The sequence below is a fragment of the Hesperophylax consimilis genome, chromosome 21 (genome assembly GCF_061612785.1).
Source record: "Hesperophylax consimilis isolate HC1 chromosome 21, BYU_Hcon_1.0, whole genome shotgun sequence".
Lineage (NCBI taxonomy): Eukaryota > Metazoa > Arthropoda > Insecta > Trichoptera > Limnephilidae > Hesperophylax > Hesperophylax consimilis.
In genome coordinates this window covers 9948136-9969424 of record NC_142856.1, presented here as the reverse complement: position 1 = coordinate 9969424, position 21289 = coordinate 9948136, and the positions used below count along the sequence as shown (strand labels likewise).

Here is a 21289-nt window from a genome sequence, read left to right as displayed (position 1 = left end):
GATAATTTCACTCCAAAAAGTTTGTATATATTTTGTTTGTAACTTAACCCCTGAAACCAGCCAACGGTTTCCTCGAATGTTTAACATAGAAGACATAAAATGTTGGGTACTAAGCGATTTAAAAAGCTTCTTCAGTACGTAGCGGAAAGTCTCGTAAATAGAAAAGCTGTGATTGATTCACCTAAGGGGTTCCCTTCACTTAGTGGTACTCAAAAGGTAGGGGCAATGGAAGATTCTAGAAAAAGCTTTCCCCTGCGAATGGACCCACCCTCGCCGAGAATAGAGCCCACGAGACGAGGGAGAAAACATCCGGGGAATTTAATAACAGGGTAAAAAGCGATCATGAATTTAACTTGGGTGTTCCGAGAATCTAAGAGCGAAGTTTGACCTTGCCACAAAGAACCCCGAAACTTTACGATATATACGTTTATGGTAGGGTGAGTCAACTACCGTACGAACTAAAAGACTTTTATAAATAGCATGGCAACAGAAAGAAAGGTGTGTTTCTATTAAAGTCTTCCTAAAGTTGGTGGTCGAAGTGAATTCCTCTTTAGTAATTGGTGGCTATTATCCCAGGCCTGCGTTGTTGGAACATGAAACCTGACTACGTACCCTCCTAACAGTTTTATGTCACCGAGGAAAAAATCAATAATCCTGTATTGCGACGGGTAGGGTACTGCATTTAGGAGTAGTAGTTACTACCACGCTTTATCCGAATTTTTAATACTCTTTCTTTCTTAGATTTGGTAGTTATCTTATTTTCATAGCTATAAGTCAATTGGAATGCTCTATAGCTCTATAGTCTAAACATTATGATGAAAACGACGTTGCGAGTTTAAATAATAAGATTTACGAAGCAATACCAACGAGAGCAAATTTGATAACGCCAGAGCTCAAAAGAAAGCGTTTCCGCAGAAACAAACAACAGATATCGTGTTTACAGCTAAACTTTCAAAGGTAAGTGGCAAACATGTATACTACGACAAAGACATTTTAATAATAAATTATACTTTTGCACATATGTTAATTGATTTTTGCAAACTTAATTGATCACCCAACGGACTCCAATCCAAGTGATTTTTTTAATACATATTTTTTACAATAGACTTATATTGAGTTTTCAGCAAACAAAGTTTTTCAAAACAAATAAATACGGAAAATATAGCAGAAGAAACTTTTCCGAACTAGATACAAATTTTATGTTTGCCAGTTTTGAACTTGAATAGCGTCCGATTCAGAAGGCAGCACTTCAAAAATAGATTGATAACTAAAATTAATTACATAATCGATGCACCGGGGAACCCAGCTGTTAAACATCAAAGGAGGTGTAACCTGTTCCCTACAGTTGCACGAGGACTTGCGCTTACTTGCCTAACTAACACCGCTGTGGCCCGGACTGAAAGGAAGCCCATTGTTTGTTGCATAATACCATCGGACCATTCGTCACGGTCTGGTGGCCGAGGATTGAACATACAATTCGCAGCGGGCTCACAAATGATGGTTTGTTTGGGTAATGTATTTAGAACTTAATACGGGGTAGGCACTTATGTAATGTTGCGTAAACATTTGCGAACCGAAACGCGAGCCGAGCCTCGAATTGTGGGAATGCTGTCGCTTCGTTCCTTTCCCATAATTCGAGGCTCGGCTCGCAAATGTATCCGTACCTTTACTTAATGACGACGCGGGGTGAAAAAGGGGCGGCTAGTCATGCGTTGTGGGGGAGCGAGAGTACCTAACGTGACAATCGCGAGGGAATTCGTCAGTCGTGAGTCATCGAAAAGGAAAATATGAAAATTACGATTAAAAACCACGTAAAAACCAGAGATGTGCTTTATTTCAAATAAAGCCATTTCAAATGGAAATGCAAAATGCAAAATAGGTATTTACCATTTTGCATTTTAAATGCTTTTCTAAAAACCATTTTGCATTTTGCATTTTAAATGCTTTTCTCAATGCATTTTCCATTTTAAATGCTTTTTTGCAACATTCTTCCTACTATCTCCACTCATATTTTTTTCATAAGCCCCAAATATCAGTCGGTCCTCAACCTCGCTATGAGAGATAATTTACATTTGTCAAGTTGCTCCCTGGTAGGAGCCCTGGCAATTGAGTGATACCATTACAAAAAATACTAATTATTATTTTTTTAGTAAGCTAATGTTTAAGACAAGATTTTTTATGCATAGCACAAAGGGTAACAATTATTTTATAAGCAATAATTATTAGCCTGAAACACTCATCCACATTGCAAAATCTCCTGATAAAAGATACATGACGCCAACTATAATAAAGCCAAACCTAAATAAAGTTGGTTGTTTCATTTTTTTTTTTTTTTAATTAATTTAAAATAAATCAAATTTAATAATGTTATAATAATTATTAAGTTCTGCGAGTATTTCTGTTATTTTTATAGTTTTTAATGTGACAGCTGTTTCGGCTTTTGAGGCCATTATCAAACTGTTTGATAGTGACAGTTTGATAATGGCCTCAAAAGCCGAAACAGCTGTCACATTAAAAACTGTAAAAATAACAGAAATACTTGCAGAACTTAATAATTATTATAACATTATTAAATATGATTTATTTTAAATTTATTTAAAAAATTAAATGGAGTTCTACGAATTAAACACCAAAACAATAAATAAAATTGGTTGTTTCAGGTGAAAAAATGTAACAAGCAGTATTTGTTGAATGAAACACTAGTATATATTGAATTATTTCGCGGACAAGAGATAAGCCGCCATAGCTCAGTGGTCAGAGCTGTCGACCGGAAATCGAAAGGACACGGGTTCAAGTCCCGTTGGCGTCATGTATCTTTTATCAGGAGATTTTTCAATGTGGATGAGTGTTTCAGGCTAATAATTATTGCTTATAAAATAATTGTTATAAAAAATACTGATTCAAATACTGAACATGGGGCCATGACGCTGTAATATTATATGTTAGATGGCAGTTTCTATGTTTTTACGTTGGCAACATTAGTCCCGCGCAAATTTTTTGTGGTTTCATAATCCGTAGTCGTGGTGTTTTTGGATTTACCATCATGTAATATGATGTTTGTTCTACATTGATGTCCATTATTAAATGACGAAATTGTTTAAAAATTCTATAATTAATTTGATTGTTTGACCTGAGAAACCATTTTGCATTTTCAATGCATTTTGAAAATAGGTATTTTGCATTTTGCATTTTAAATGCTTTTCTAAAAACCATTTTGCATTTTCAAATGGAAAAGTTTTGACCCATTTCCATTTTGCATTTCAAATGGTTTTGGGTACCCATTTTGCACATCTCTGGTAAAAACCCATGGAGATGATCTTTACCACACTATAAAAAATAACGCCATAAATCTATATATGAACAGAATATTAAATCTGACAATTATTAGTCAATGATTAAATAATATAATTTGAGGTTTTACTCACTAAGTTATTCCAAAAATAAAAATATTCATCCGAGACTTACAGAAAAGTCAATAGATGTCGTACATTAAAATAAAAATATGTTATTAGAGACACTATCTAGATTGCACTTAGTTCGGGAAGAATCTTGTGATCATACATAAATATAGAAGTCAATAAAAATATGTGTTAAGAAAATCAAGATAATGTTGGTAGTTCTTATTCGAAGTATGATACAGTAAAAAAAATGCCGAAGGAAATGGGGTCGGATTAGCTCAGTGGAAAGCAGCATCCTGGTAAGCGTAAGGTCATGAGTTCAATTCTTTTGATTTTTCTGTTTCGAGAATCGCTAATATTGTCTTAAATTCACATTCACATAAACATGTATAATTATTTTTTTATCACTCCGTTAAATGTTTACAATAAATAATAAATAAATAAATATCACCATCCCCTCTGACATCGGCTCATCTCTACGCGAGGGACAATTTTCAATACGCGGTTAATATTTAGTCTCATTACTGACGGGAGTAATCGAGTTCCGATTTGATTAATAACGCACCCTTCCCATTCTACCCCTAACCACCCCAACCCCGCAATTCAGTCCCCATATTTTTGCATAGGTAGATTTCGGGTGAGGTTGACGAATCACTTTAAATTTATTTTTTATTATTAAATCACAAACAAGTTTCACAGGATGCAAGTATATTCCACTATTCTACAAAAATATGGGATAAGCACATAAAATAAATAATATCACTTGAAGTGCCTTCCAAACTGAATTTGAATGGAAAGCCCGTCTCACTTACACTGCCTGACATCGTAGATCTCCATCCCGTTGCATTCGAAAACGCAGTTTTGTATTGAAAATTTAAGCATTTATTAGGAAAATATTTGGATCACGAATCACGCCCACAAAGCAGTTCTTGTGTTATTCTTCATTATATGGATAAATTCTCCATCCATTTGGAATTCATTTTACAATATTCATGAAAAATCTGTCGAGAGAATCCAATATAAATTTTTACGAAACATAAATTATAGATTAGGAATTCCTATTGAAAACATTAACTATACCTCACTATTGAAAGTCATGGCCCATGCCACATTAAAAGATAGAAGAATATGTTCTGATCTATTTTCTCTTTATAAAATTGTTAATAACGGTGACCGAATAAATCATCACAACGATAATTCATCACATCTTTAAAAAGTTATATAAAGTCATGGAAAGTAATGAAACAAAAACTTTATTAACTGGGTTAAGTAGGTTAGGTTAGGTTAAAAAAAATTTCATCGTTTCTAATGACTTTATATCACTTTTTAAAAGTGTGTTGAATTGTCACTGTGTTGAGTTATCATGGAACTTTTAATAACATGTTTGACCCTCCTGAACTCCTTAGGCTGATCATGTGCCTAGAACGGTTCGTCAGAAGGTACCTTACCATTGTAACATTGCAGGTACCAAAGCAGAAATAAATTCACTAATGAACCGACTGCACAGTGGAAGGAATAAATATCACATTAACACCAACGGTACTGAATGTCTATCAGCCTATAAAAACATTGTTATTAAATCTGTATGTCTATCTTGATAGCATTGTAATGTTTATAAATTTTCAATGTATATAAATTTATAGGAATGTGCATCCTATAGTTTACTCTGTTTGTTGCTTTGAGTTAATATTTCTAAACTTGTACATATTTTAATTGTTATATCTTTATTACTCTTTGATTATATCAAATGTATTTTTAATTGTATCATATGTAAAAGCCCTAATTGGGCGTGTATGAATAAATAAATAAGTTAAGGTTAAACGCAACGCTCATTGTATTCTACGAGTTCACAGATGGCGTTAATTAATTAATTTTGTTTAACCCTTAAATGCATGATTTATTTATTTTTCTGGAAAAAAATATATTTTGTAGATATTTACATGCATATGCAAGGAAATATAAAGAATTTAATTTTTTTGTAATTTTTGAATGATATTTGATTAAAAAAAATTGTTGCAGGTTTACAACACCATGTATTTAATAAAAATTAATGAGAATAATTTACGTATGAAAAAAAAAATAAAAAATCTAAAAAAAATTCTCAACACTAATAAGTGTACCGGAAAAATACGAGTTATTACATATAAGTATTGTATTATTGTATCTACTTACCTAAGAAAATCAAAATAATAACAGCAAAACAAAACTGTAATTCTAACCTCCAACCAATTTTCGAGAATCTTCACTTTGTTAAAGAAAAAGTGACATTTCACATTCGCGAAAGAAAAAAAAGGTGATGCCACTCGATAAAATATATTACCGTGAACTTGATAATTCTAAAACGGCATGCATTAAGTATACACCAAAGAGTTAAAGGTGGTTTGAACGGTATGTTGCAGTTTTGCAACAGTATGCATTTAAGGGTTAAATACGCTTTTGCAAGGTATTGCTTTACAGTATTAAGACAAATTATTTGTTTGCGCCCTCATATACTCAATATGAATATGAATAAATAGTTTTGTCCATATAAAAACTCAATTCTATCGAGAAAGGCATACAAATACAATATTGGATTGAATCATCGGTAAAATATTGTATTTGTGTGCCTTTCTCGAAAGAATTAAGTCTTTAAACGAACAAAAATTGATTCATATTCATATTGCGTATATACGGGCGCAAACAAATGATTTGTCTTAATATTGTAAAGCAATACCTTGCAAAAGCGTATTTAAACAAAATTAATTAATTAACGCCATCTGCGAACACGTAGAATACAACGAGCGTTGCGTTTAACCTTAAGGTTAAGCGTAACGTGCGTTATTATCTACGAGTACCCAATTTCTACCGATTTATAGCAAGTTTCTCGTTAACTCTAAGTTTTTAAGTTCCAAAAAATATGTGTTATTTTTGAAGATAATAAATATCTACACATTTGTTATAACGAAATGTGAATTATATGAAATTCCCTCGATAGAAAAAAATCGCAAAGTAAGCTCCGAAAATTATTAACACGTTTTGTTCTGTTATTTAAATATGTTATAGGCATGAAAATCACAGTGTGCAACTAAAGCATTTCTCAAGAGATTTTTGGTCTATTTCAAACGAGTCGTGTTTAATTAGATATTTTCGCTCAATTATTATCGTTTTTTTTAATATTAGCGAGCTCCCTCTAACATTCGTATTTACATATCTCCCTTTCAAATCATCTTTGAACGTTTAATACGCAGCTTTAATGTCAATATATGATAATAAGAAGAGTAACCAAAATTAAAACTAGGATTAACGATAAATAGAATCCATCTCAAGAGAAAAGGTTTTGTTTCGCAATGGGATGGCTAGAAACCAACCAATAAAACGAAATAAGCATAGGTTCGTTAATATGATTTCTTCTGTTCTGTATTCGATGATATAGAAAATTTGATACAAAACCAAGCATTTACGGAAGAACAATGCGAACATATTAGAAAAATATAAAAAGAGGGTTCAACTTGTGAAGTGCATTGTTAGTCTGATAATGTGTCGACTGTGGTTTGGTAAACTCCTTCCAAGCCGCAAAACGAACTTTAACGAACTGACGATAAAAACTAATATTTACGAATTCGAAAAAGTAATTAAAAATCTTAAGTTTTTATGAATGTGTTTAATTGTTTTTTTTATATATTGCAATTCTATTTATATAATGGCTTGCAATGCCGTTTTTAACCGGATTACGAATAATTTGAAGTGATTCTTAATAAATTAGCGATATTTTTTTATCAGTAAATTTTCTCTGTTTATAAGATATTGGAGGGTTCAGTAATTTCATTTACAGTTTTTTCAAAATAATCTAAAAAAAATTTACGCATAAATTTAGATTTTACTATTAAAAAGGGCTTAGTCAGCAAAAATTACTCTACCATGTTCTAATTTAGAAATTTTGCCTTAAAAAGTGCATTATTCTATATGAAACCACTGAAAAGAAATATTCCCAAAAATGTGGCTTGAAAGGTTTTATCAAAACACATTCTACGAGTATATGAAAGTGAACGCACAGAGACATTTTAACAAAAATCAGAATTAAAGACGTTTCGTGGTTTTCTTTGTGTAAACTAAATTTAGTAAGCTATTTAATGAGGGCGAAATGGCGAACGCCTCTTCTCCCAAAAACTCGGCCTCATCGCCGACAGGGGAGTGCAAGGACTGTCCGGTGAAATATTGCCGCCCGAGCACTTTTCCAATTTGCGATCGCTTGATTTACGCGACCTTTCGTTTACCCGCAAACACAATCAATAGGGGCGGATATGTCGGAAGGGGGCCATTCGTCACAGGAACACAATATCACCTTATTAGGCATCCAATAGGTTAATAAAGCCTTCAATACGCTGCGAGAATACCGTATAAAAAGCGAATCAATTCCATCCAATATTTGTATTAAATTAAAATAGTTATTTTTATAATGGAATACCGCCCCACCTCTGCCGGTGAAATTATGGTACAGGAAAAGGATAGCAAGTACCTATCTATTCAGATAACATCACCAAGAATGGCCAAATCAATTTCAGGTATTAATCTTGATTCTGAATAGTGATCTCACGTCAGGGCGACACTGAGTGTAACTTCCAATCTTTATATTGATTCGTTATAATGCGAGAAGTACACGAGACGGCTTCAAATTTGGTGCAGACCGCATAAATAATGTAAAAACACATCAAAATTACTGAAGGCTATTTAAAGATTCTCTTCAGGTAGCCAGAATAGGGGATTAAAAAAAGAGATTAACGCTAGTCTGAAAAAATACAACCCTTAAAAAATTCTACGCTTATTTTAACTGTTATCTTTCAACGTAGCGTCAAAAATGTCACAAAATTTTCTTCTACTTCAAGAAATTATACGGGAGACTGATGATTCCACCTTCTGAGCACAATAAAGGAACAGTGGATGGATTACGCCAACTTTCTGCAACTGGAGACATTTCACATTCAACCCTCCGGCGTTGGGAGGAGCGAGGGGGAGGGGCGGGTGGCGGCACCAAAAGATGCGAGAATTGCGAATAGATTAAGCTGTCACAAGCAGCAAAGAGAAAACCTAAGCCGCTCTAGTCAGTGGCTCGCTGTGATTTTTAAAAATTATCTTTACCTATTATTCTACGAAGCATAAAGATTATAGTTAATATTTTCATGTAATAACCCAGAAATTAATCACGATAGTACTGTTGGCCGTGGAAATCACAGATAATAATTTATATTGAATTGTATTAAGCCCGCGCATTCCGAATTTCTAGCAATTTTGTAACATTAAATTACCTTTAACACTTTGTGTTTTTAAGTTCTAAAAAATATGTCATTTTTGAAGATAATATCTGTACGTTTGTAAAGTCGAAACGGTATTTATATGAAATTCCCTCGGAAGGAAAAAACCGCAAAAAAGGTCCGAAAATAATTTAAAAAAAAAACAAGTTTTGTTCTTTTAAATGTAACTTAAACATTTTTTGAGAGATTTTTGCTCCCTTTCCAGTCATGTTTAATTAAATATTTTCACCATATTTGCTTCATAATTATTGTTTCTTTTTTAAATTAGCGCGCTCGCTCTAACGTTCATATTAACATATCTTCCTTTCAAAACATCTTTGAACGGTTACTACGGAGCTTAAAGTAATGTAAATAATTTGTTTTGGATAAATGGCGAATATAGCAAATACAAAGTCGGGCACGCCTCTGCGACGCAAAAAGGTTTTAAAAAGTTCATAATAAATAATATTCTGATTTAACTTAGCTTTGTTTAGCTACGTCATAAAATCACCGTCAGATGAGAATAAATGGCTTCTAGGAAAACGTTTGTTTTAAAAAAAATATATCAAGTATCAAAAAAAAAAAAAATCCAGGTACTTTTTAGAATTATTTTAGGTAAACATTAAGGAATGAATAGTTGTGTAAGACCCTAAATACAAACACCATTTTGAAAACGAAATATAACAAGTTTTTTAAATTTTGAAATACGTATTCACAATTTATGTGAGTCCCCCATCAAACGAAAGAAAGTTTAAAAAATATAATTGAACAATAATAAGAAAATTCCAAATTCTTGGTCGCACCATGAGGAGCAACAAATATACTGTAACCGATAAATAACCAAGAGAAAGATTAGTGACAAACGAATTAGAGAAAAAAACTTTCGTCTCATAGTTTTGAAACCTAAGCGAGTGCAGCTGCGGGTTATGGCTGTTTTCCGATGCAAGAAGGTACCAGAAGAAGAATAATTATACTAAGCGCGTACTGGTATTGTTGACTTTAAATCCAGAAGTCTAACAATAAGCCTAAGGCATACCTTATAACGCCCAAACAAAGAAACGCCAGTCGATAATTAACACAGCCGCGGCAGTAAAGTTACACCAAAGTAAAATGAAAAATAAAACCTCCCCCTATTCTAGGGAGGCTCTGCTCTTTGTTCCTCCCTTGCGGAAAGATTTCATTGGAAAGTTAAACAGACCCACCATTCCGTGCTTTCGCCTACCAAAGTGTATATTAAATTCGGTTCTTTTGCACGGAAAGAATGGATGAAAAGAATTATTGTAAAAACACATCAAATCCGAACAATGTGGAAGTACCCACCTAATAACAAAGTTGGACCTAATATAAAAATGTTAAACGCGCGTCAAATGTTAACACGAGTTTGTTCACGAGTTCAATGGTTCCATTATTAATAGTATTAATAGTACAGCATGCAATAATTAACTTGGCAAAAGTTGAACACAGCAAAAATAAAGAAAACTTAAGGCATTCAATCAAATATAATTATGTTTGGCGAGGGTTTTTGGGGCAACGCACAAAGCAGAAGTTTGAAAAGAATTTTGTAATTTATTTTTAAGATGAAAAGAGGCGTAAAGTGCTTTAAACTCGCGGTTTACATAATTAATTTTATTTCGTAATATTTAATGTTTTATGGAGATGTTTAAATGTTCGCTGCACAGTCGTGCTTTGACAGGTTCACCAAGACGTTGGAGTACATTTTAAATTTTCTTTGAATATTTGCTCTTTCAAATCATGAACCTGTAGCGATGGAAGAATAAAGAAGAAACATGAACATGTTTATGTAATAAAAAAAGATTAAGTATGTATATCTTGGATCAGATTATAAAGTAAATATAACAAGTTGTTGCAAGGGGTTGAAATGACATTTAGCGATAGCTATCATTTCACTAAGTCAGACTGCTTTATAAATACTAAACATAAAGGTAGCAATAATTATACTGAGCAGTCAGAATGAGACAGAAGATGGATAACTAGATTGTTTAATTCAAATAAATAGCAACAAACTCCTTATCAAAGTAATCATATTCGACTATATCCAGGAAACTTCGGAATAGGCCTTTATTTTGGGGGGTACTTCTCAAATCTGCGATGCGAATAATGTTTAGCATCCAATTTGAGCTTAGCCCTTAGGATACGACAAAATACAATAGCAGTTCAGTGAAATCGTGACTACCTTCAGGTGCACTGCAATAATATTTGGCTAATTTATATAGCGCCGTTTTCGTGAGAAATCACCTCAAGGGCGCTGAGTGCACAACTAGGTTCTAGAATTTTTGAACACATTTCAATAGTGTCCATGAAAACTCCAAAGTAAAACGTAGACAATGTAGAAGCCTGTCAATTGTTTAAAATATAATGTTCCATGTTATATTTGGCTTTGAGATATTTACAAAATATTACCCGTCTTCTGAGGGTTAAGGACAAAACTTTAAACTATTTCTTCTTTACCGGAGAGCACCAGGGTGCCGTGAAACTGTTCGCTATGAAACTTATTTAAGATTTTAAAATTATTTATAGAAGAATATTCTGTTTTATCAGTTTCCCTGTGGCATATCTGTGCAGACTCTTGATACCGTCGAATGGCTAAATTATCTCAGCACGGGAAATCTCCTCAGCCATACGAAAAAAAAGTGTAGAATAAACACAATGAAAAACTTTTTGGAAAATTTTTTTACACTTGAATGGTTTTTTCAAAGCATATATTTTTATACAGTTTATATATGAAATTTCACAAGCTAGAACAAGCATAATTTCGGTTTTACGGTAAGTTTTATGGCCTATGTGGTCGAGGGGTAAAGCTCTCGAATAGCAAACCGGAGGTCACGGGTTCTAATCCCGGCGTGCGCAATTAAATTTTATTTGATTACTTTGTGTTATTTCACAATTTACTCATTTTAAATAATATATAGTATATTTGGGGCACGTTCCAGAGTGGAAGATACTCTCAGTATCACCCTGGTGTAAGATCAACATTCAGAATTTAAACGTTACTTTAAATGGCTTTGGCAGCTTTTGGTAACCAGATCTGAATAGCCAGGTACTTCCCCACCTTCCTCTTCCCCATCTCCTTCCCCTCCACACTACTTTCAACTTCACAACACCCCATTCGGGGGTTGCCATAGTCTCACTGGTTCCAAACGGTTGGGAGCAGTTGGGACTCTTGTGCGGTTTCACATAACAAAATGTAACTTTGAAGCATTAGTAAATAAAAAATAAATTAGGAGACCATTGCATTGAACCCCAACGTACGTGATTACAACCGGGAACTGCTTTTACATACGTTACATTGACGTATCACCGAGATATCATCTCTGTTTTGTTCAGGACGGGTGTCTCCGCAGTTACACCTCAAGTTGCGCCCTAAAACCTAACACTATGGGGTTGAATACCACAAAACTGAACAATGCATTAACCATCAAACATAAGGTAAGTACCAATACCGCCTGGCTAAGCATGACGTACGCGGAAAAACAACGGCTAAGCGAGATTACATAATGTATTGTCGCTGGGTCGTAAAAGGGAAGCTTTTAGACATCCAGAATTACGACTGAATTATAACAGTAAAATAAAATTTACATAATTTAATTGAAGGGAACAACGTTTGGAGTGGGTGGGTTTTAATTATTTACTTAGACCAGCGAATTTCGTAGTATGTTATTTTGTTACACGAAGAAAATGAAGGAAAAGTGAATTAAAATGAATAATAAATATATATATTGAACAACTTCCAAACATTTGTAGTAATTCCCAGGAGTTTTCATAACTCACTGTTGTGAATATCGCACAAGAGTCCCCAGACTGCCCCGAGCAATCTTAATAATAGAGCATTGGAGAAAATAAATATATTTGTAGGTACAGCGCCCTTGAGGTGACTTTACTCACAAAAGAAGCACTATATAAATCATCCAAATGTAATAATAAGTACGACTAACGAATCTTGAATTTGGGTTTAGGTCGAAGGGATTGGGAAGATGAACATTAAACACGATTGATACCATTTGGGTTTAGGTCGAAGGGATTGGGAAGATGAACATTAAACACGATTGATACCATTTGGGTTTAGGTCGAAGGGATTGGGAAGATGAACATTAAACACGATTGATACCATTTGGGTTTAGGTCGAAGGGATTGGGAAGATGAACATTAAACACGATTGATACCATTTGGTTTTTATTTTTTATATATTCAATAATATTGTTATTGGGTTAATAAAAACAGTTTATTTTTAAACAAGTTCTGCTGTGTAGTTATTATTACGCGTGACAGCTGTTTCACCCTCTGAAGGCATTATCAAACTGTGGGTAGCCCACTTACAGACGATGCATTTATATTATTTGTAGATAGGTATTTTAATTTCAATTAATGATTTCTTAATTGATTTCTGAGTAAAATGTTAGAAATTATTAATGGTTATTACCCCAGTAAAGTTTCCCCAATTACTGTAATGTTTAAACTGTCAAGATGTAGATGTGTATGATAGTACATTTTTATTCCGTCAATTGCAAGCTTTGGGGCCACAAACTCCGAAAGCGCGATCGTTGATCTGATTAACTGGTTGTAAAAAAGCTTATTATGTTTGGTGAAATACTCCAGATTAAAAGATTATGCGTGAAAATTTCATAAGCCCACATTGCGTAGCCGAATCCTGTATCGAAATTGAGCAGTGATGTATTTTTAGCAGGTGAGACGACGTGTCACAGCAAAAGCCTCCTTAGCCGCGAGATGCAAATCAAGGCGGGGAAAGTAAAAGCCGGCACATAATGTATTGTCTTTATAAACAGTTGTGTCGTGTTTGTCACTCGTCCCGAAAGGCGAGAATGGTAATCTCACACAGGCAAACAAAGGGAAATTGACAAAGCCTCCGGATTGGCGCTGTTATCGTGTGCGTGATTCAAATAATATACTGCCGTGCTAAGCACAAAAGGGGTAAACATTTTTATTGACAACGAATCACGTTCGTGTTATGTAGGTGTAAAATTATTATAAATACAATGACATGAAATGAAGAAAACTATATTTTAATGGCGTATCTAATTCGGTTGCATCTTTTCTTGTACATTTTAATGGCGTATGCAATTCGGTTACATCTTTTTGTATATTTGAAACGGTAAACCTTGCTTTTTTGGTATTTGTAGAAGAGAAGAGATAATATACTGCCGTGATAAGCACAAAAGGGGTAAACATTTTTATTGTCAACAAATCACGTTCGTGTTATGTAGGTGTAAAATTATTATAAATACAATGACATGAAATGAAGAAAACGATATTTTAATGGCGTATCTAATTCGGTTGCATCTTTTCTTGTACATTTTAATGGCGTATCTAATTGGGTTACATCTTTTTTGTATATTTGAAACGGCAAACCTTGCTTTTTCGGTATTTGTAGAAGAGAAGAGACCTGATGTTTACTTGGCGATGGTAATATATTATATAATGTGATGGATTGTTGTTGATCGGTGGATATGAATTTAAATCATGAAATCAAAAAGTTTTAAATAACATCGATGAAAAAAAATCTATCTATTTACCTAAAATGCATACCACCTCTGTGTTTATTACGACTGTATACGTAGTCTGCGTAAGTGTGAATGTGTACACTGTGCAGGGAAGGCTTGAGGGTGTGTGTATGTGCCGGGTTGTTTGGCGCCACGGTAGGTACCTACCCTACCCTGTACCTAATAAACAAACAGGGTTGCGTTTGGAGAGGTAGGTACCGGCACTGTGTGCTTTTGGCCTACCTACCTACTGGTGTTTACTGTATACATACTCGCAAATATATAGAACGTTCTAGATTCTAGAAGTAACTGATATTGATAGAATAGATAAATTTACAATATACATTTGTTTGACACCACATTAATTTAATACATTGTTCTACCGGTTTCGGAAGTGCCCTTCCTTAATTAGGAGAAAATATTAAAACTAGCAAAAGTTACAAAATACTGTCAGATATAATGCATAAGTATTAAGGTGTTGGAGTGGGAGGTCAACAAAGGGGAGGGGGTAATAAGGGGGTGCCGGGGAGAACAGAGCGGTTTACTAGACATCTGAATAGAATAGGACTAAATAACTAACCAACCAACACACCGATTCTCCGCAAGAATAGGCAGAGAGGATGGACCGCCAAGCAACTCGGCCTTCTTCACACTTCTTGCCTCATTCACATTTATACATCGTCTCCTATATACTCTTCTGTTATTCCGACTCTTGACATGGCCCGACTAAAGTATCTTTATTTATTTATTACATTAGATTAGATACATGTATATAGCACAAATGACAAGATAAATATTGCAATAACTGTACGAGTATATTTAAATAAGTACAAGTGTTATTATGAATTGTAGGTCGATATTATTTCCTAGCTAGGCAGATTGCCCGCTCTAAGGAACCAAATGCTGTTAAAATTGCTAAAAAAAAATCTGTAAAATCAAAGTTTTGTTGTTGTATTTTTTATCTGGTTTACTTGATAGTGCCAAGTCTTCATTGGACGTCCCCGATTTCTTCTACCATTTAAATTCGCGTCATATATTCTCCCTACACTCCTTTCTTCGCTCATTCGCTCTACATCCCCAAACCATATAAGCGTCCCTTTGTTAATCTTACTTTTTACGTTTAAATCAGCTTTGCATTCTTTGCGAATCTCCAGATTTCTCACACGATCATACACTTTTACCACACATACGCCTCAGGGAGTTTCCTGCAATTAACCATCTTAAAATATCTCTATGAGCATTTCCATCTCTCGAAATATCTCTCGGGCTAGTATAAGATAAATTTAATTAGCTCTTCAATACATTAGAATTATAATTTAGATTATTTCTGATTTCAATTTCAGTTTGGAAAAAAATTCTAATTTCTTATCTGACATTAAGCCGAAAAATTTTGCACTATGATTATTTTAAGATAGAATTCGCTTGGATATGATTTGAGATTTTCACGGCAAAAAGTATTATGGTTTATTTTTGGGGTTTCGTATAGTATCACATATCTGCCCTGATGATGGACACTATAATACTGTCCGAAACAATAGCTAAATACAGAGGTAGCACAACACGGCATAATACCACAAAATCACTAGAATTCACTTGTATAACTATTTACCTATTGACCTGAGTGGACTGATAAATTTATTACCCTTGTGTTACTTGAAATAGACGTTACGAAACAATGTGTAATATAGTTGTGAACGGTGAATACTTGGAGTAAGTGGATGAGTTTACGTATTTGGGAATTATGTTCTAGATAAAAGGGAAGGCTGATAAGGTCTTTGAAGGAGGGTGAATGTAGGAAATTAAATTGATAGATGACTGACTGCAGTAGCCGCTAGTAAAAAGTGTCGAATGAAGGCCAGCATTTCACAATTGAGTTATGATACCAAGACTGATGTATTGCAAGGAAGAATGGAACTGGCAGAAGCACGAAAGTAGACGGAATACAGTAGAAATGAGATAAAAGTGTATTATGAATGTTCAATATTCAACAGGATTTAAGGCGATGCCATACGTAGTAATTCAAAATCATGTGTTTTTGGTTTGAAAATTTGGTCGCCTAGAAATGTTTCAGATGCTTTAATTAAATACTGCAAGTAGAATACATCTTGGCCTTTGAAATAATCGAGTATTTTTTAAATGAGTCTTTTTATAAGCCCAGAAAAAAATAATGTATAAGGCCTATGAAAACTGCTTTAAAGTTCAAAATCTCCTATTTACGAACCCATTTTCGGTTATGATTTTATTGTATAATATGGCAAATTAAGTTATTTATAAAATAATCGAAAAAAAATTAAATATTTATGCCAGAACATCCACAAAATAAAATAAAAGGCACTTTTTGGCCATGTTTTTTTCTTGCATAAATCAAAACTGGCGGATGGTGTTAAGCGGGAATTTAAACCTTATCACCATCTACGTAAGGGTTGTTATTGATAGCGGCTCAATTTAAAATATTACACGACGTGGTACATCGCCTTAAAGGCCGATGTTAGCGTAATTACAAATATAACAAATATTATAAATAAAGGGATACTTTCCTAACTAGATGATTTAGACATCTGAGAATGGACTCACTGAGAATTAAAACTGCATAACTACACAAGGAGAACATTTAATGAAAAAATTAATGGTGGGCCAAAATTAATTACTTTTAAGATAAGTCCATCATTTCTGTGCTTGAGCAACAGAAATTAAATGAACAAATTATTATAAGCAATCAATCAAAAAATCTCCCGAGATAAAATAAATGCCACGGACGGGAACTGAACCCATAGCCTTCTGATTTCCGGTCAGCTACTCCAGCAATTAAGCTACGTCGTCTTATTCAATTCAATATGTAATAGTATTTTTTGTTCATAAATTATTGCTTATCAATTTTTTCTCCTGAAAACAATGGACTTTATTTTTGTAGGAAAGGCTTTGTTAGTGCTGAATCTCCCACTAGATGGCGTCGAGACATGTTATAGCATCATTTCGGCTAAAAATTATTGCTTGTAATAATTTTTTATCCTGTCCTATGCATAAAAACTTTGTCTTATTAACATTAGTTTATCATTAAAAGAAATTAAATTCATAAATAATGTTTTAGGTATTTTTGTTTTCTTTAGTAATATTTTAATCATTTTTTTATATAAGATAAAACATTATATAGTATAATACATGATATAACATAAAACATGATATAACATAAAACATTATATGACATAAACATTATAAAACATTATATAACATAAAGCATTATACAACACCCCCATACACACAAGCCCTGTTTATTTATGGGGGTACATCAAATACTAATATTATGTAATTAATAACTGTACTATATTGTGTAATTATATTACGTAATTGTTATATTATGTAATTCGTGTATCTTTTTTTTACTAATAAAAAAAAATAATAAAAAAAAATAATAAAAAAAATATATAACTATATTATACATATAACATAAAACATTATGTAACATACAATATTATATAACATAAAACATTACGTAACATACAATATTATAAAACATAAAACATTATATAACATAAAACATTACGTAACATACAATATTATATGTATAACATAAAACATTATATAACATAAAACATTATATAACATAAAACATTATAAAATATAAAAGATAAAAATACAGCGCTGCAACGCGACGCGACGGTGGACACCCAATGCTGGGCCTAATTGATTGTGGCTGGTTTTCTGCGAGTTGTCTGCAACATGGCCGAAAGAGTAGGAAAAAAAATATGTAAACATGCGTTGTGTGTGCGTGAGTATGTATTATCAGTTGCAGCACTGTCACTCACAGAATGTGGTTTATATTTAGAACAATATTTATATGTTTTTCGTGTAATAATATGAATGCTGCAGTAATGCGTCTAATGACATTTGTACGCATTACCAACTATTTATAGAATACAAGCGTGTTTCATAAATTTCCCGTTTGTGTAACTAAGAACTAAATAAAAATACTTAAAGAAAGTACCTACTTGAACATACACGAGATTTTTTTGACCAATTCGTGGAACTCAGCAATTGAAACATTTTATCCAAACCTACCCCACAATACATTGGGCGTGTTAGAAAAAAAAAAACTTAAGTTACAGCGAAAACATATTGAATTTACGATTGTTCAAATGTTGTACGTGAAACTTTGCTACGCTTTCATAAATAATAATTTTTACTCCAACTTTCTTCAAATATCTTCACATTTTAGCAGCTAACTTTGCAAGTCTATCTCTTATCCATTGAACAACGCCACACTTCATACATATTACGATGTTTAACATAATATGTACTTTTATCTCGGCGCAGATGCTGCGGGAGATGAGACGCGTCGATTCCACTTCAAGCTCAATGTAGCTTTACGGGACTCATAAAAAACTTTTATTATCTCTCATTGACTCTAATCTTATTACAACAAGAACTTTTTCTTACCCATATGAAAGCTTATCGGAATATTACGAGATGGAGCGTCAAAAGTCTATTTCACCGCACACAAAATATGTAGATCTGATCTATAATATTGGCACCTTTTTGCGTCGGGGTCGTATATTTTCTTTCATCATTTGAAAAAATGATATTCAGAGAAAGAAGATAAAATATTGATGACGTCATTTTCTGATTTGTCAAACAAGTATATTATGAAAATTATATTTAGGTTGGAGATTGATATGAGACGTGATATCATAATAGCTGAATCGATTGTTGACATTTATAACGTCACACAGTTTGGCGACTATTTTAACGCATGTCTGAAAAAAGCTTTGTGTGGTTCTTTCCCTGTGTTTTTTTAAGATATTGAAAATCATATGCGTTATGCTATGTAAACTACCGAGCTGAACCTAAAATTATGAGAAAGGAACGAAGCAACCGCAAAAGGCGCGAAACGCCGCTTGAAATTGTTTCTTTCCCGTAATTCGTGGCTCGGCTCGAGTTTCGGTTCCCAAATGTATAAATACGTACCGTTAGAATGAATGAATTATACATTATGTCATGATAACTTTGCCATACCCTAGCCAAGAGCACCAACACATATCCCGGTGCGACCAGCACACCAGCAAGCACTGTATTTTAAATAAAATTTGATTTGAGGATGGGAAGGAGGTTGGAGTTTAATCAGCAGGTATTCATACTAACAGAGAAAAAATATAGGAATCTAGGAGAGGCAGAAAATACGATTTTTTAAATCGTCATTCTCTCTTATAACGATAAATATGAAAAAATACGAAACGAAATCAAAATTTAAGATGCTAATGAATATGTCGGTAAAGGTGCTGTGATTATCTAGACTGTTACATTGTTGCATTACATTTAGTTTAAGCTGAGAAATATATTTCTTTTTAAAAGCCTTCGTGTAACCATATTTTCAATGTGCCTGTATAAAACCTTAATTAATTTCAATGTTTTTTTCCGTGATTCTTTCAGTCCCATGTCCCATGGCACCTCGTGCGTGTGGGAGTCCCCCTTCGCTACGGATCTAATTTCCATTCCCTTAATCGATAGCACCCACGGATAAACCAAGTCAAACACTCCATAGATAACCGAAAAACAGTATTGATTACGAGCAGCAAGGGTTCGAGGGGACTTGCCTGTCGGCTATTTGCACATTATGATAAGTTGATGCAGTAATAAAACGTATTAAACCGCTGTTACAATGTAGGGTCCACTCTCATATGTTTATTCAAAGTGACGTAATAATTTCATGAGTAGTCTCACGATTTTGATTGTTTTTTCATAGTTACGTATTGTAGAATATTGGAAAGTTATATAACTATTTGTAACCTGCAAATTTATTAATTTACTTTATTTAGTCAGTTAAATACAACCGTCGAACCTGTACATTTATTTACTTAATTATTTAGATAAAAATGAAGTGTGTTTTTACCGGATCCCATTTCTATATTCAATTAAACAAAGTCTGATTTCGTATTAAATTATAGGTATGTAAGATTAATTTTGTGGTTTCTAAAATAGCTTGCACAATATATTTTTGGAAAATATATAGTTAACAAATATACAAAATGTACAGCGTCCTTTTCAGGGTGTTTTACATAGGAATAGTTTATAATTATATAAAACTATATTATTACTAAACGCTTTTTTAAACATAACAAAAGTGCCCAGCAACAATCCTTTGTTTTTATTGAGTGATACATTGAAGACGTCCACTGAAGAATCCACATTATTACCCTCCATTAGTATTCTGAGCAATGAATACACATTATGGTAGTTATTCCCAGAATTTCTTAACTGAAAAAAAAAACTCGACTTCTAGTAATCTGGTATTGGTGGAAACCAATAAATAAATCGTAAAAGTAATAAAATGGTAAGAATAAAAATGATAAAAACATGTCAAATTTTTAAGGATGGGTTGATTCTCAGAATCGGAACAATTCATCAAATTTCAAAGTTGATTTTCGAGTTCTGTGAAGGGTCTATTTAATTTCTGTTATTACATCGTTAAACAAAACTGAAATAGTGAAATTTGATAAATTGTTAAAATTCTGTGAAACAATCCATCCTTAATAAATTAGCAGTATTTTACATCCGTAAGTTTTCCCCGTGTAAGGGTTGAAATTATGCATTAGATACAGGAATGAATGTATATTCTCTCATATGCAGGTAACGCATAAACCTCTTTTGTACTGTATTTCTAGTATATGGTTTTGTTCAGAAGGGCATAAATGATGGAGCTGTATTCCAGGATACTGCGAACAAGTTGTTCAATATGACAAAGGGCGCATCCCTTTCCCACCATTTAAATAACAACATTTATTTTTAAAAGAAAGACAAACAATCCCGGATTACGAGTAACCTGATAACATAAGAATAATATATTCTACTTCTATCATTAAAGGAGGGAAATTTACATTGCGTATTTTTTAAGGTAAATAGACTAGCAGAGGATTTAACCCGAGACGCCTGGGAACTCGACGCTATTGAGAATTGCTAACAATGTATTTATTTATTACTAGCTATACCCCGCCGAGCGTTGCCGTGGCTCAGTCTCTCTGTGAAGATAGAGAAACAATAGTGAATTTTGCTTTTACGTCCAACAGATGGCGCTGTTTTTTTGGAAACCATACTTGGGTCCCAACTTCTCCCAACC

At 33.4% G+C, this 21289-nt stretch overlaps 1 protein-coding gene across 5 annotated transcripts in view; it reads right to left on the bottom strand.

The window, feature by feature from the left end:
- brat (tripartite motif-containing protein brain tumor) overlaps nucleotides 1-21289 on the bottom strand; it is a 652026-nt gene that overhangs the window by 12955 nt on the left and 617782 nt on the right. The window lies entirely within an intron of this gene.